Genomic DNA, 12,319 nt, shown 5'->3' with positions numbered 1-12,319 from the left:
CTACATCTATACTACAGCCCGTACACCTGCCTCATACCTGCTATCATTAGACCGGGTCCTGTGCCTATGCTGGGGTAGATGTACCCGCTCTGTGCCCTACATCTATACTACAGCCCGTACACCTGCCTCGTACCTGCTATCATTAGACCGGGTCCTGTGCCTATGCTGGGGTAGATGTACGTGCTCTGTGTCCTCCATCTATACTACAGCCCGTACAACTGTCTCGTACCTGCTATCATTAAACCGGGTCCTCTGCCTATGCTGGGATAGATGTACCTGCTCTGTGCCCTACGTCTATACTGCAGCCCGTACACCAGCCTCGTACCTGCTATTATTAGACCAGGTCCTGTACCTATGATGGGGTAGATGTACCTGCTCTGTGCCCTACATCTATACTACAGCCCGTACACCTGCCTCGTACCTGCTATCATTAGACCGGGTCCTGTGCCTATGCTGGGGTAGATGTACGTGCTCTGTCCTACGTCTATACTACAGCTCGCACACCAGACTCGTACCTGCTATTATTAGACTGGGTCCTGTGCCTATGCTGGCTTAGATGTACGTGCTCTGTCCTACGTCTATACTACAGCCTGTACACCTGCCTCGTACCTGCTATCATTAGACCGGGTCCTGTGCCTATGCTGGGGTAGATGTACGTGCTCTGTCCTACGTCTATACTACAGCTTGCACACCAGCATCGTACTTGCTATTATTAGACTGGGTCCTGCGCCTATGCTGGGGTAGATGTACGTGCTGTGTCCTATATCTATACTACAGCCCATACACCTGTCTCGCACCTGCTATTATTAGACCGGGTCCTCTGCCTATGCTGGGATAGATGTACCTGCTCTGTGTCCTATATCTATACTACAGCCCATACACCTGCCTTGTACCTGCTATTATTAGACTGGGTCCTGTGCCTATGCTGGGGTAGATGTACGTGCTCTGTGTCCTATATCTATACTACAGCCCATACACCTGTCTCGTACCTGCTATCATTAGACCGGGTCCTCTGCCTATGCTGGGATAGATGTACCTGCTCTGTGCCCTACGTCTATACTGCAGCACGTACACCTGCCTCGTACCTGCTATCATTAGACCGGGTCCTGTGCCTATGCTGGCGTAGATGTACATGCTCTGTCCTACGTCTATACTACAGCCCGTACACCTGCCTCGTACCTGCTACTGTTAGACTGGGTCCTGTGCCTATGCTGGGTAGATGTACGTGCTCTGTCTTACGTCTATACTACAGCTCGCAAACCAGCCTCGTACTTGCTATTATTAGACTGGGTCCTGTGCCTATGCTGGGGTAGATGTACGTACTCTGTGTCCTATATCTATACTACAGCCCGTACACCTGCCTCGTACCTGCTACTATTAGACTGGGTCCTGTGACTATACTGGGGTAGATGTACGTGCTCTGTCCTACGTCTATACTACAGCTAGCACACCAGCCTCGTACTTGCTATCATTAGACGGGGTCCTCTGCCTATGCTGGGGTAGATGTACGTGCTGTGTCCTATATCTATACTACAGCCCATACACCTGTCTCGTACCTGCTATCATTAGACCGGGTCCTCTGCCTATGCTGGGATAGAGGTACCTGCTCTGTGCCCTACATCTATACTACAGCCCGTACACCTGCCTCGTACCTGCTATCATTAGACCGGGTCCTGTGCTTATGCTGCCGTAGATGGACGTGCTCTGTCCTATGTCTATACTACAGCTCGCACACCAGCCTCATACCTGCTATCATTAGACTGAGTCCTAAGCCTATGCTGGGATGTACCTGCTCTGTGTCCTACATCTAGGAACCAGTCTGTACACCTGCCTCGTACCTGCTATCATTAGACTGGGTCCTAAGCCTATGCTGGGATGTACCTGCTCTGTGTCCTACATCTAGGATGCAGTCTGTACACCTGCCTCGTACCTGCTATCATTAGACTGGGTCCTGTGCCTATGCTGGGGTATATTTACCCACTCTGTGTCATACATCTATACTACAGCCCGTACACCTGCCTCGTACCTGCTATCATTAGACCGGGTCCTGTGCTTATGCTGGCGTAGATGTACGTGCTCTGTCCTACGTTTATACTACAGCCCGTACACCTGCCGCGTACCTGCTATTATTAGACTGGGTCCTGTGCCTATGCTGGGGTAGATGTACGTGCTCTGTGTCCTATATCTATACTACAGCCCATACACCTGTCTCGTACCTATCATTAAACCGGGTCCTCTGCCTATGCTGGGATAGATGTACCTGCTCTGTGCCCTACGTCTATACTACAGCCCATTCACCTGCCTCGTACCTGCTATTATTAGACCGGGTCCTGTGCCTATGCTGGCGTAGATGTACGTGCTCTGTCCTACGTATATACTACAGCCCGTACACCTGCCTCGTACCTGCTACTGTTAGACTGGGTCCTGTGCCTATGCTGGCGTAGATGTACGTACTCTGTGTCCTATATCTATACTACAGCCCGTACACCTGCCTCGTACCTGCTATTATTGGACTGGGTCCTGTGCCTATGCTGGGGTAGATGTACGTGCTCTGTCCTACATCTATTCTACAGCCGTACACCTGCCTCGTACCTGCTACTATTAGACTGGGTGCTGTGCCTATGCTGGGGTAGATGTACGTGCTCTGTCCTACGTCTATACTACAGCTCGCACACCAGCCTCGTACTTGCTATTATTAGACTGGGTCCTGTGCCTATGCTGGGGTAGATGTACGTGCTGTGTCCTATATCTATACTACAGCCCATACACCTGTCTCGTACCTGCTATTATTAGACCGGGTCCTCTGCCTATGCTGGGATAGATGTACCTGCTCTGTGCCCTACATCTATACTACAGCCCGTACACCTGCCTCGTACCTTCTATCATTAGACCGGGTCCTGTGCTTATGCTGGCGTAGATGTAAGTGCTCTGTCCTACGTCTATACTACAGACCGTACACCTGCCGCGTACCTGCTATTATTAGACTGGGTCCTGTGCCTATGCTGGGGTAGATGTATGTGCTCTGTCCTACGTCTATACTACAGCTCGGACACCAGCCTCATACCTGCTATCATTAGACTGAGTCCTAAGCCTATGCTGGGATGTACCTGCTCTGTGTCCTACATCTAGGATGCAGTCTGTACAACTGCCTCGTACCTGCTATCATTAGACTGGGTCCTGTGCCTATGCTGGGGTATATGTACCCACTCTGTGTCATACATCTATACTACAGCCCGTACATCTGCCTCGTACCTGCTATCATTAGACCGGGTCCTGTGCTTATGCTGGCGTAGATGTACGTGCTCTGTCCTACGTCTATACTACAGCCCGTACACCTGCCGCGTACTTGCTATTATTAGACTGGGTCCTGTGCCTATGCTGGGGTAGATGTACGTGCTCTTTCCTACGTCTATACTACAGCTCGCACACCAACCTCGTACCTGCTATCATTAGACCGAGTCCTAAGCCTATGCTGGGATGTACCTGCTCTGTGTCCTACATCTAGGATGCAGTCTGTACATCTGCCTCGTACCTGCTATCATTAGACTGGGTCCTGTGCCTATGCTGGGGTATATGTACCCACTCTGTGTCATACATCTATACTGCAGCCCGTACACCTGCCTCGTACCTGCTATTATTAGACCGGGTCCTGTGCCTGTGCTGGGATAGATGTACCTGCTCTGTGCCCTACATCTATACTACAGCCCATACACCTATCTCGTACCTGCTATTATTAGACCGGGTCCTGTGCCTATGCTGGGGTAGATGTACCTGCTCTGTGCCCTACATCTACACTACAGCCCGTACACGTGCCTCATACCTGCTATTATTAGACCGGGTCCTGTGCCTATGCTGGGGTAGATGTACCTGCTCTGTGCCCTACATCTATACTACAGCCCATACACCTATCTCGTACCTGCTATTATTAGACCGGGTCCTGTGCCTATGCTGGGGTAGATGTATCCGCTCTGTGTCATACATCCAGGATGCAGTCTGTACACCTGCCTCATACCTGTTATTATTACACCGGGTCCTGTGCCTATGCTGGGGTAGATGTACAAGTTATGTGTCTTACATCTATACTAAAGGCCGTACGCAAGCCTCATAGCTGCTATTATTAGACCGGATCCTGGGACTATGCTGGGGTAGAAGTACCCGTTATGTGTCTTACATCTATACCAAAGCCCATACGCAAGCCTCGTAGCTGCTATTATTAGACCAGGTCCTGTGCCTATGCTGGGGTAGATGTACCTGTTATGTGTCTTTCATCTATACTAAAGCCCGTTCACAAGCCTCGTAGCTGCTATTATTAGACCGGGTCCTGTGCCTATGCTGGGGTAGTCGTTTCCGTTATGTGTCTTACATCTATACTAAAGCCTGTACACAAGCCTCGTAGCTGCTATTATTAGACCGGGTCCTTTGCCTATGCTGGCGTAGATATACCCGTTATGTGTCTTACATCTATACTAAAGCTCACATGCAAGCCTCGTAGCTACTATTATTAGACCGGGTCCTGTGCCTATGCTGGGGTAGATGTACCCACATCTATACTAAAGCCTGTACAAAAGCCTCGTAGCTGCTATTATTAGACTGGGTCCTGTGCCTATGCTGGGGTAGATGTACCCGTTATGTGTCTTACATCTATACTAAAGCCTGTACACAAGCCTCGTAGCTGCTATTATTAGACCGGGTCCTGTGCCTATGCTGGGGTAGATGTACCCGTTATGTGTCTTAAATCTATACTAAAGCCCGTACACAAGCCTCGTAGCTGCTATTATTAGACCGGGTGCTGCGCCTATGCTGGGGTAGATGTAGCCATTGGCCCTCATTAGGACCCCAGCGTTACCCAATGGCGCTATTAGCGCCATGGTTAACGCCGGTAACTTACCGACTCCGCCATGGTGAAATGGGGAATTACCACCCCATTCCAAGGTTGGCGGGGTGGTAATTCCCCATTCACCATTGGCCCTTCCCAATTCCCATTTTTGTCCCATAGGGCTCAATGGGAATGGGGAAGGCGGTAAGTACGGTACCGCAAATTGCGGTACCGTAATTACCTTCAAGGTCCCTTTGCGGGTCCCTACTTTGACGGCTGGTCCAGACCAGCTGTTAAGGTCGGGAGCGGCAAAGGGACCTCGTAGTAAGGCGTTAAGGGGTTAACGGTGCTGCAACCTTTTACGGCGCTGTTAACCCCTTAACGCCAGGGTCCTAATGAGGGCCATTATGTGTCTTACATCTATACTAAAGCCCGCACGCAAGCCTCGTAGCTGCTATTATTAGACTGGGTCCTGTGCCTATGCAGGGTTAGATGTACCCGTTATGTGTCTTAAATCTATACTAAAGCCTGTACACAAGCCTCGTAGCTGCTATTATTAGACCGGGTGCTGCGCCTATGCTGGGGTAGATGTACCCGTTATGTGTCTTACATCTATACTAAAGCCCGCACGCAAGCCTCGTAGCTGCTATTATTAGACTAGGTCCTGTGCCTATGCTGGGGTAGATGTATGCTGGGGTAGATGTACCCATTATGTGTCTTACATCCATACTAAAGCCCGTACACAAACCTCGTAGCTGCTATTATTAGACCGGGTCCTGTGCCTATGCTGGGGTAGATGTACCCGTTATGTGTCTTACATACATACTAAAGCCTGTACGCAAGCCTCGTACTTGCTATTATTAGACTGGGTCCTGTGCCTATGCTGGGGTAGATGCACCTGCTCTGTGTCCTGTATCTATACTACAGCCTGTACACCAGCCTTGTGCCTGCTATTATTAGACTGGGTCCTGTGCCTATGCTGGGGTAGATGTACGTGCTCTGTGTCCTATAGTTATACCACGGCCCATACACCTGTCTCGTGCCTGCTATTATTAGACCGGGTCCTCTGCCTATGCTGGGATAGATGTACCTGCTCTGTGCCCTACGTCTATACTGCAGCCCATACACCTGTCTCGTACCTGCTATTATTAGACCAGGTCCTGTGCCTATGCTGGGGTAGATGTACCTGCTCTGTGCCCTACATCTATACTACAGCCCGTACACCTGCCTCGTACCTGCTATCATTAGACCGGGTCCTGTGCCTATGCTGGGGTAGATGTACGTGCTCTGTCCTACGTCTATACTACAGCCCATACACCTGCCTCGTACCTGCTATTATTAGACTCGGTCCTGTGCCTATGCTGGGGTAGATGTACCTGCTCTGTGTCCTATATCTATACTACAGCCCATACACCTGTCTCGTACCTGGTATCATTAGACCGGGTCCTCTGCCTATGCTGGGATAGATGTACCTGCTCTGTGCCCTACGTCTATACTGCAGCCAGTACACCTGCCTCGTACCTGCTATTATTAGACCAGGTCCTGTGCCTATGCTGGGGTAGATGTACGTGCTCTGTCCTACGTCTATACTACAGCTCGCACACCAGCCTCGTACCTGCTATTATTAGACTCGGTCCTGTGCCTATGCTGGGGTAGATGTACGTGCTCTGTGTTCTATATCTATACTACAGCCCATACACCTGTCTCGTACCTGGTATCATTAGACCGGGTCCTCTGCCTATGCTGGGATAGATGTACCTGCTCTGTGCCCTACGTCTATACTGCAGCCAGTACACCAGCCTCGTACCTGCTATTATTAGACCAGGTCCTGTGCCTATGCTGGGGTAGATGTACCTGCTCTGTGCCCTACATCTATACTACAGCCCGTACACCTGCCTCGTACCTGCTATTATTAGACCAGGTCCAGTGCCTATTCTAGGGTAGATGCACCTGCTCTGTGTCCTACGTCTATACTACAGCCTGTACACCTGCCTCATTCCTGCTATTATTGGACTGGGTCCTGTGCCTATGCTGGGGTAGATGCATCTGCTCTGTGTCCTACATCTATACTTCAGCCCGTACAACTGCTGCATACCTATCAATAGAACAGGTCCTGTACCTATGCTGGAACACAAACACTGGGCCTCATTATAAGTTTGCCGGTCCGGTAACAACGGTACCAGTAAGCTTGCCAGTACCGTTGTTACTGGACCAGAATACTGCTGGTTTTGCTCGCAGGTGCCTTCCTGCCCGCCAGGTCTGACCTGGCGGGCGTACCGGCACCCGCGAGCAGAGCATGTCGGATGCAGCGGCACCATTCACGAATGGTGCCGGTGCATCCGACCTCCCCATTCCCATTGAGCCCTATGAGCCCTCATTACAATACCGGCAGTAGCCGTGCCGATATAACAGGCACGGCTGCTGCTGTTTTAATTTTATTTCCACCGCCCATGAATGGGCAATTACCAGGTCATAACGGCCCGACAGACCCGGTAATTACCCATTCACGGGCGCCGGAAAAAAATGCTCCCCATTCCCATTCGGCCCCATAGGGCTCAATGGGAATGGGGAGGTCGAATGCACCGGCACCATTTGTGAATGGTGCCGGTGCATCCGACATGCTCTGTTCGCGGGTTGCGGTATGCCCGCCAGGTCAGACCTGGCGGGCGGGAATACACCCGCGAGCAGAACTCGTAGTTTGCCGGTCTGGTAACAACGGTACCGGCAAGCTTAACGGTACCATTGTTACCAGACCGGCTAACTTATAATGAGACCCATTGTGTTATTATTATGTTGCAATTGAAAAGCCATCTTTTCATTATACTGGGCCTCATCACAAGTTGGATGGAGCAGTAAAATGCAGCGGTAACACAATTACCACTGCATTTACTGCTACACACAATCTCGTGTTGGGCAGAAAATGGGAGTTTTACTTCCAGGTTTTTGCTGGAGGTAAAAATCACCATTTTCCACCAGTATTCAGCACTAATTGGACAATGAACCCAAAGGGAATGGGGATTAACCTCTTCCCCGCAAATTGCGATTAGGCCAAATTGCTATCGACCGAATTGTGGTAACCCTAATTGCGTTGGGCGGTATCCCGGCACAATTAGCACACGGATACTGCCGTACTCATGATGAGGCCCTCTATGTCCAGCATAGACGAGGGGGGATTCAAGGGAGCTAGTTTTGATTACTGCCAGGTCATCTTATGAAGCTATGGGTTGTGACAGAGGTGGCGTGGACGGGACAACTGCGATTCTTGGATATCTACAGTTCTTTAGCTGGGGTGGAAAGGCGCATTTGTGTGCATCTGCCCCTAAAAAAATGTTTATAAAACATGACTTTTTAATCACTGTATATGGATAATGTACTTTGCAAGGCACCCTTTTACCTCCACTGAAAATCTTGCTGAAGGGGCTGCGATGTCTTCTCACCTCAGTGCAACATTGGACCACTTTGGACACATTTTCTAGGGCCACTTTTGGTTCTTGTAGTCTGTGCTTCTTACTGTTGCTGAACAGGAGGACACACCAGCCCTGGGGAATGTAAACATCATCATATGATTAATTCATCTACAAGAAGAAAGATCTAAATGAAATACTCCAAGCATGTACAGAGCATCCAGAGAAAATATAGAATGGAAATGTCCACATAGGGAGCTGTCTCCTCACTCCCCTCTATCACATGCACAGGGAGCTGCCTCCTCCCCCTCCATCACATGCACAGGGAGCTGCCTCCTCCCCCACCATCACATGCAGTGGGGGCTGCCCCCTCCCTCCTCCATCAGATGCACAGGGAGCTGCCTCTCCACATCACATGCACAGGGAGCTGCCTCCTCCCCCTCCATCACATGCAGAGGGAGCTGCCCCCTCCCCCCTCCATCACATGCAGAGGGAGCTGCCCCCTCCCCCTCCCTCACATGCACAGGGATCTGCCTCCTCCCCTCGATCACATGCACAGGGAGCTGCCTCCCCCTCCATCACATGCACAGGGAGCTGCCGCCCCCCCCTCCATCACATGCACAGGGAGCTGCCGCCCCCCCTCCATCACATGCACAGGGAGCTGCCTCCCCCTCCATCACATGCACAGGGAGCTGCCGCCCCCCCTCCATCACATGCACAGGGAGCTGCCTCTCCACATCACATGCACAGGGAGCTGCCTCCTCCCCCTCCATCACATGCACAGGGATCTGCCTCCTCCCCCTCCATCACATGCACAGGGAGCTGCCTCCTCCCCCTCCATCACATGCACAGGGAGCTGCCTCCCCCCCTCCACATGCACAGGGCGCTGCCACCTCCCGTCCATCACATGCACAGGGAGCTGCTCCCCCCCCTCCATCACATGCACAGGGAGCTGCCTCCCCCCTCCATCACATGCACAGGGAGCTGCCTCCCCCTCCATCACATGCACAGGGAGCTGCCGCCCCCCCTCCATCACATGCACAGGGAGCTGCCGCCCCCCCTCCATCACATGCACAGGGAGCTGCCTCTCCACATCACATGCACAGGGATCTGCCTCCTCCCCCTCCATCACATGCACAGGGATCTGCCTCCTCCCCCTCCATCACATGCACAGGGAGCTGCCTCCTCCCCCTCCATCACATGCACAGGGAGCTGCCTCCCCCCCTCCACATGCACAGGGAGCTGCCACCTCCCGTCCATCACATGCACAGGGAGCTGCTCCCCCCCCTCCATCACATGCACAGGGAGCTGCCTCCCCCCTCCATCACATGCTCAGGGAGCTGCCTCTTCCCCCTTCCATCACATGTTCAGGGAGATGCCTCCTCCCCTCACTCACATGCACAGAGAGCTGACTCCACCCCCTCCATCAGATGCATAGGGAGCTGCCTCCCCCCAACACATGCACAGGGAACTGCATCCTCTCCCCCCATCACATGCACAGGGAGCTGCATCCTCTCCCCCCATCACATGCACAGGGAGCTGCATCCTCTCCCCCCATCACATGCACAGGGAGCTGCACCCTCTCCCCCATCACATGCACTGGGAGCTGCATCCTCTCCCCCATCACATGCACAGGGAGCTGCATCCTCTCCCCCCCATCACATGCACTGGGAGCTGCATCCTCTCCCCCCATCACATGCATAGGGAGCTGCATCCTCTCCCCCCATCACATGCACAGGGAGCTGCATCCTCTCCCCCCATCACATGCATAGGGAGCTGCCTCCCCCCAACACATGCACAGGGAACTGCCCCCCTCAATCGCATGCACTGGGAGCTGCCCCACCCCCCCTCGCCCGCCCCCATCACATGCAGAGGAGAAGAGGTTATGAGAAGCAGAGACAAGATCTCGCCTGCCACTCACCTGCAGGAGATGATGCCATAATCACTGCTTCATGGCTCACACAACATGGGGTGTAAAGGGGGGAGGGTGCAGGTTGTCCCCAGGACACATCCCCCTCAGAGTCTAGCAGAGCCGCCGAAAATGCCCGAGCTGCGGCCAAAGCGGGCTACAGACATGCGCAGTGCAGAGACACGGGCAGCAGCGCATGCGCAGTGCAGAGACACGGGCAGCAGCGCATGCGCAGTGCAGAGACACGGGCAACAGCGCATGCGTAGTGCAGAGACACGCCCAGCAGCGCATGCGCAGTGCAGAGATACGGATTACCAGAGACTGCGTAGTGCAGGACACAATCAACAGCACATGCGCAATGTAGAGACACGGATTAACAGAGAAGCGTAGTGCAAAGATACTGATTTAAGAAGCATGCGTAGTGCAGAGACAGCTGCGACATAGCATACCGAAACACATCAACAGCGCACCGGTAGTGCAGAGATCTAATCATCGGAGCATGCGCATTGCGAAGATACTGATCATGAATGCGTGCGCAGAAGGAGGCACTAAGTCACCAATACAACACTATAATGCTTTATCTGCCGACTAAAAGAAAACACTACTGCAAAGCTAAAGATAGCCACTTCTTTTTCATGAATATTAAATGTTATTTCGATAACTTATGATTAATTCACTGCTTTGACTAACATTTTCATATTGTTTTAGAGTCTTAGGGCCTCATTACGACCCAGGCGGTAAGTTACCGCCTGGGCCGTGACTTTACCACCATGGCGTAAACTACGTTTACGCCATGGTGGTTGGCGGACTTACCGCCCCATTCCGACCTTGGCGGGGCGGTAAGTCCCCAATCCCCATTTACCCTTCCCCATTCCCATTTTTGCCCCATAGGGCATAATGGGAGTGGGGAAGGCGTTAATTACGCCACCGTAAATTACGGTGGCGTAATTAACTCCATGGTCCCTTAGCGCCATGGATTTTAACACCTGCTAAAAGCAGGTGTTAAGTCCGCCATGGCGCTAAGGGACCTCGTACTCAGGTGGTAAGGGTCGGCGCTGTTTACGCCGCCGTAAAATGGGGATTGGGGACTTACCGCCCCGCCAAGGTCGGAATGGGGCGGTAAGTCCGCCAACCACCATGGCGTAAACGTAGTTTACGCCATGGTGGTAATGTCACGGCCCAGGCGGTAACTTACCGCCTGGGTCGTAATGAGGCCCAAGGAGTGCTCCATCTGCAAACGCATCGGGCACTTCTCCATAGTGTGTCGATGGAGAAACAAGAAAGTCACCAGCCTCACCACAGATCGAACGGTGGTAAGAGAATCCTCCTCAGAGGATGAAGGAAGACCCACAGTCATTATGGTGAACAGCACACGGGCCAGGAGGGAGAAGCCCCATTGCCTAATCAAAATCGATGGAAAAGAGACAAGAGTCATGGCAGAATCCGGGTCAGATCTCACGATTTTACCCCTGCGCACATACAAAGAAATGGTGGGAAAGGAGAAAGTGCAAGTTCTCACCACGCGACACAAGCCCACTGTGTTTGGAGGGGCGTCAGTTGAACTGTTAGGTTACATCAATGGAAAAGTCGAATTCAAAGGGAGAGAAACCACCACCCGAGTCTATTTCAGTCACGAAGGTCCAGCGGTTTTGGGTTGGGACGACCAAGACAAGTTAAAAATCAAACTAGACCCCAGTACAGAAGATCAGGTCCTGTCTGTCAGTACAAGGAACGGGTCAATTGTCAAGAGCGATTATCCAACACTTTTCTCGGAGGAGCCGGGGCACATCAAAAATGTTCTTCACAAAATTGTGCTCAAAAGAAATGCGGTCCCAGTCAAACACTGGGTGAGACCAGTACCAGCCACAGCAAGAGACACCCTAAAGCAACAGCTGGACAAAATGAAAACGGAAGGGGTAATAGAAGAAATTGAAGCGTCCGAATGGCTGAGCCCAGTCGTCCTCATAAAGAAACCCCAATCACAAGAATTAAGGGTATGCATAGACCTGCGCAGTTTAAACCTAGAAGTCATTACGGACAACTACCCGCTCCCGAGCATTAATGAACTCATTTTACTAATGAAAGAAGCCAAAATATTCTCTAAACTAGACATGAGAAACGCATACCACCAAATACAGCTGCACGATGAATCAAAACCCCTTACGACATTCATCACTCCTTTTGGTACAT

At 51.9% G+C, this 12,319-nt stretch overlaps 1 protein-coding gene across 4 annotated transcripts in view; it reads right to left on the bottom strand.

The window, feature by feature from the left end:
• Nucleotides 1–10,280, bottom strand: part of LOC138511118 (zinc finger protein 615-like) — a 33,314-nt gene extending 23,034 nt beyond the window's left edge. For 2 of the 4 annotated variants that reach the window (XM_069626601.1, XM_069626602.1), the window contains exons 1-2: nt 10,142–10,280; nt 8,211–8,355 (exon numbers count right to left, since the gene is read on the bottom strand). The gene's annotated coding sequence lies outside the window, so the exon portion shown is untranslated. The remainder of the gene's footprint in view (nt 1–8,210; nt 8,356–10,141) is intronic. The other 2 variants (XM_069626603.1, XM_069626604.1) reach the window with 1 other exon arrangement.
• Nucleotides 10,281–12,319: the final 2,039 nt, after the last annotated feature.

Source organism: Ambystoma mexicanum, chromosome 6p, assembly GCF_040938575.1.
Source record: "Ambystoma mexicanum isolate Mex_15411 chromosome 6p, UKY_AmexF1_1, whole genome shotgun sequence".
Classification (NCBI taxonomy): domain Eukaryota; kingdom Metazoa; phylum Chordata; class Amphibia; order Caudata; family Ambystomatidae; genus Ambystoma; species Ambystoma mexicanum.
The sequence above is the reverse complement of the archived record's forward strand: the minus strand, read 5'-3'. Positions and strand labels throughout refer to the sequence as shown.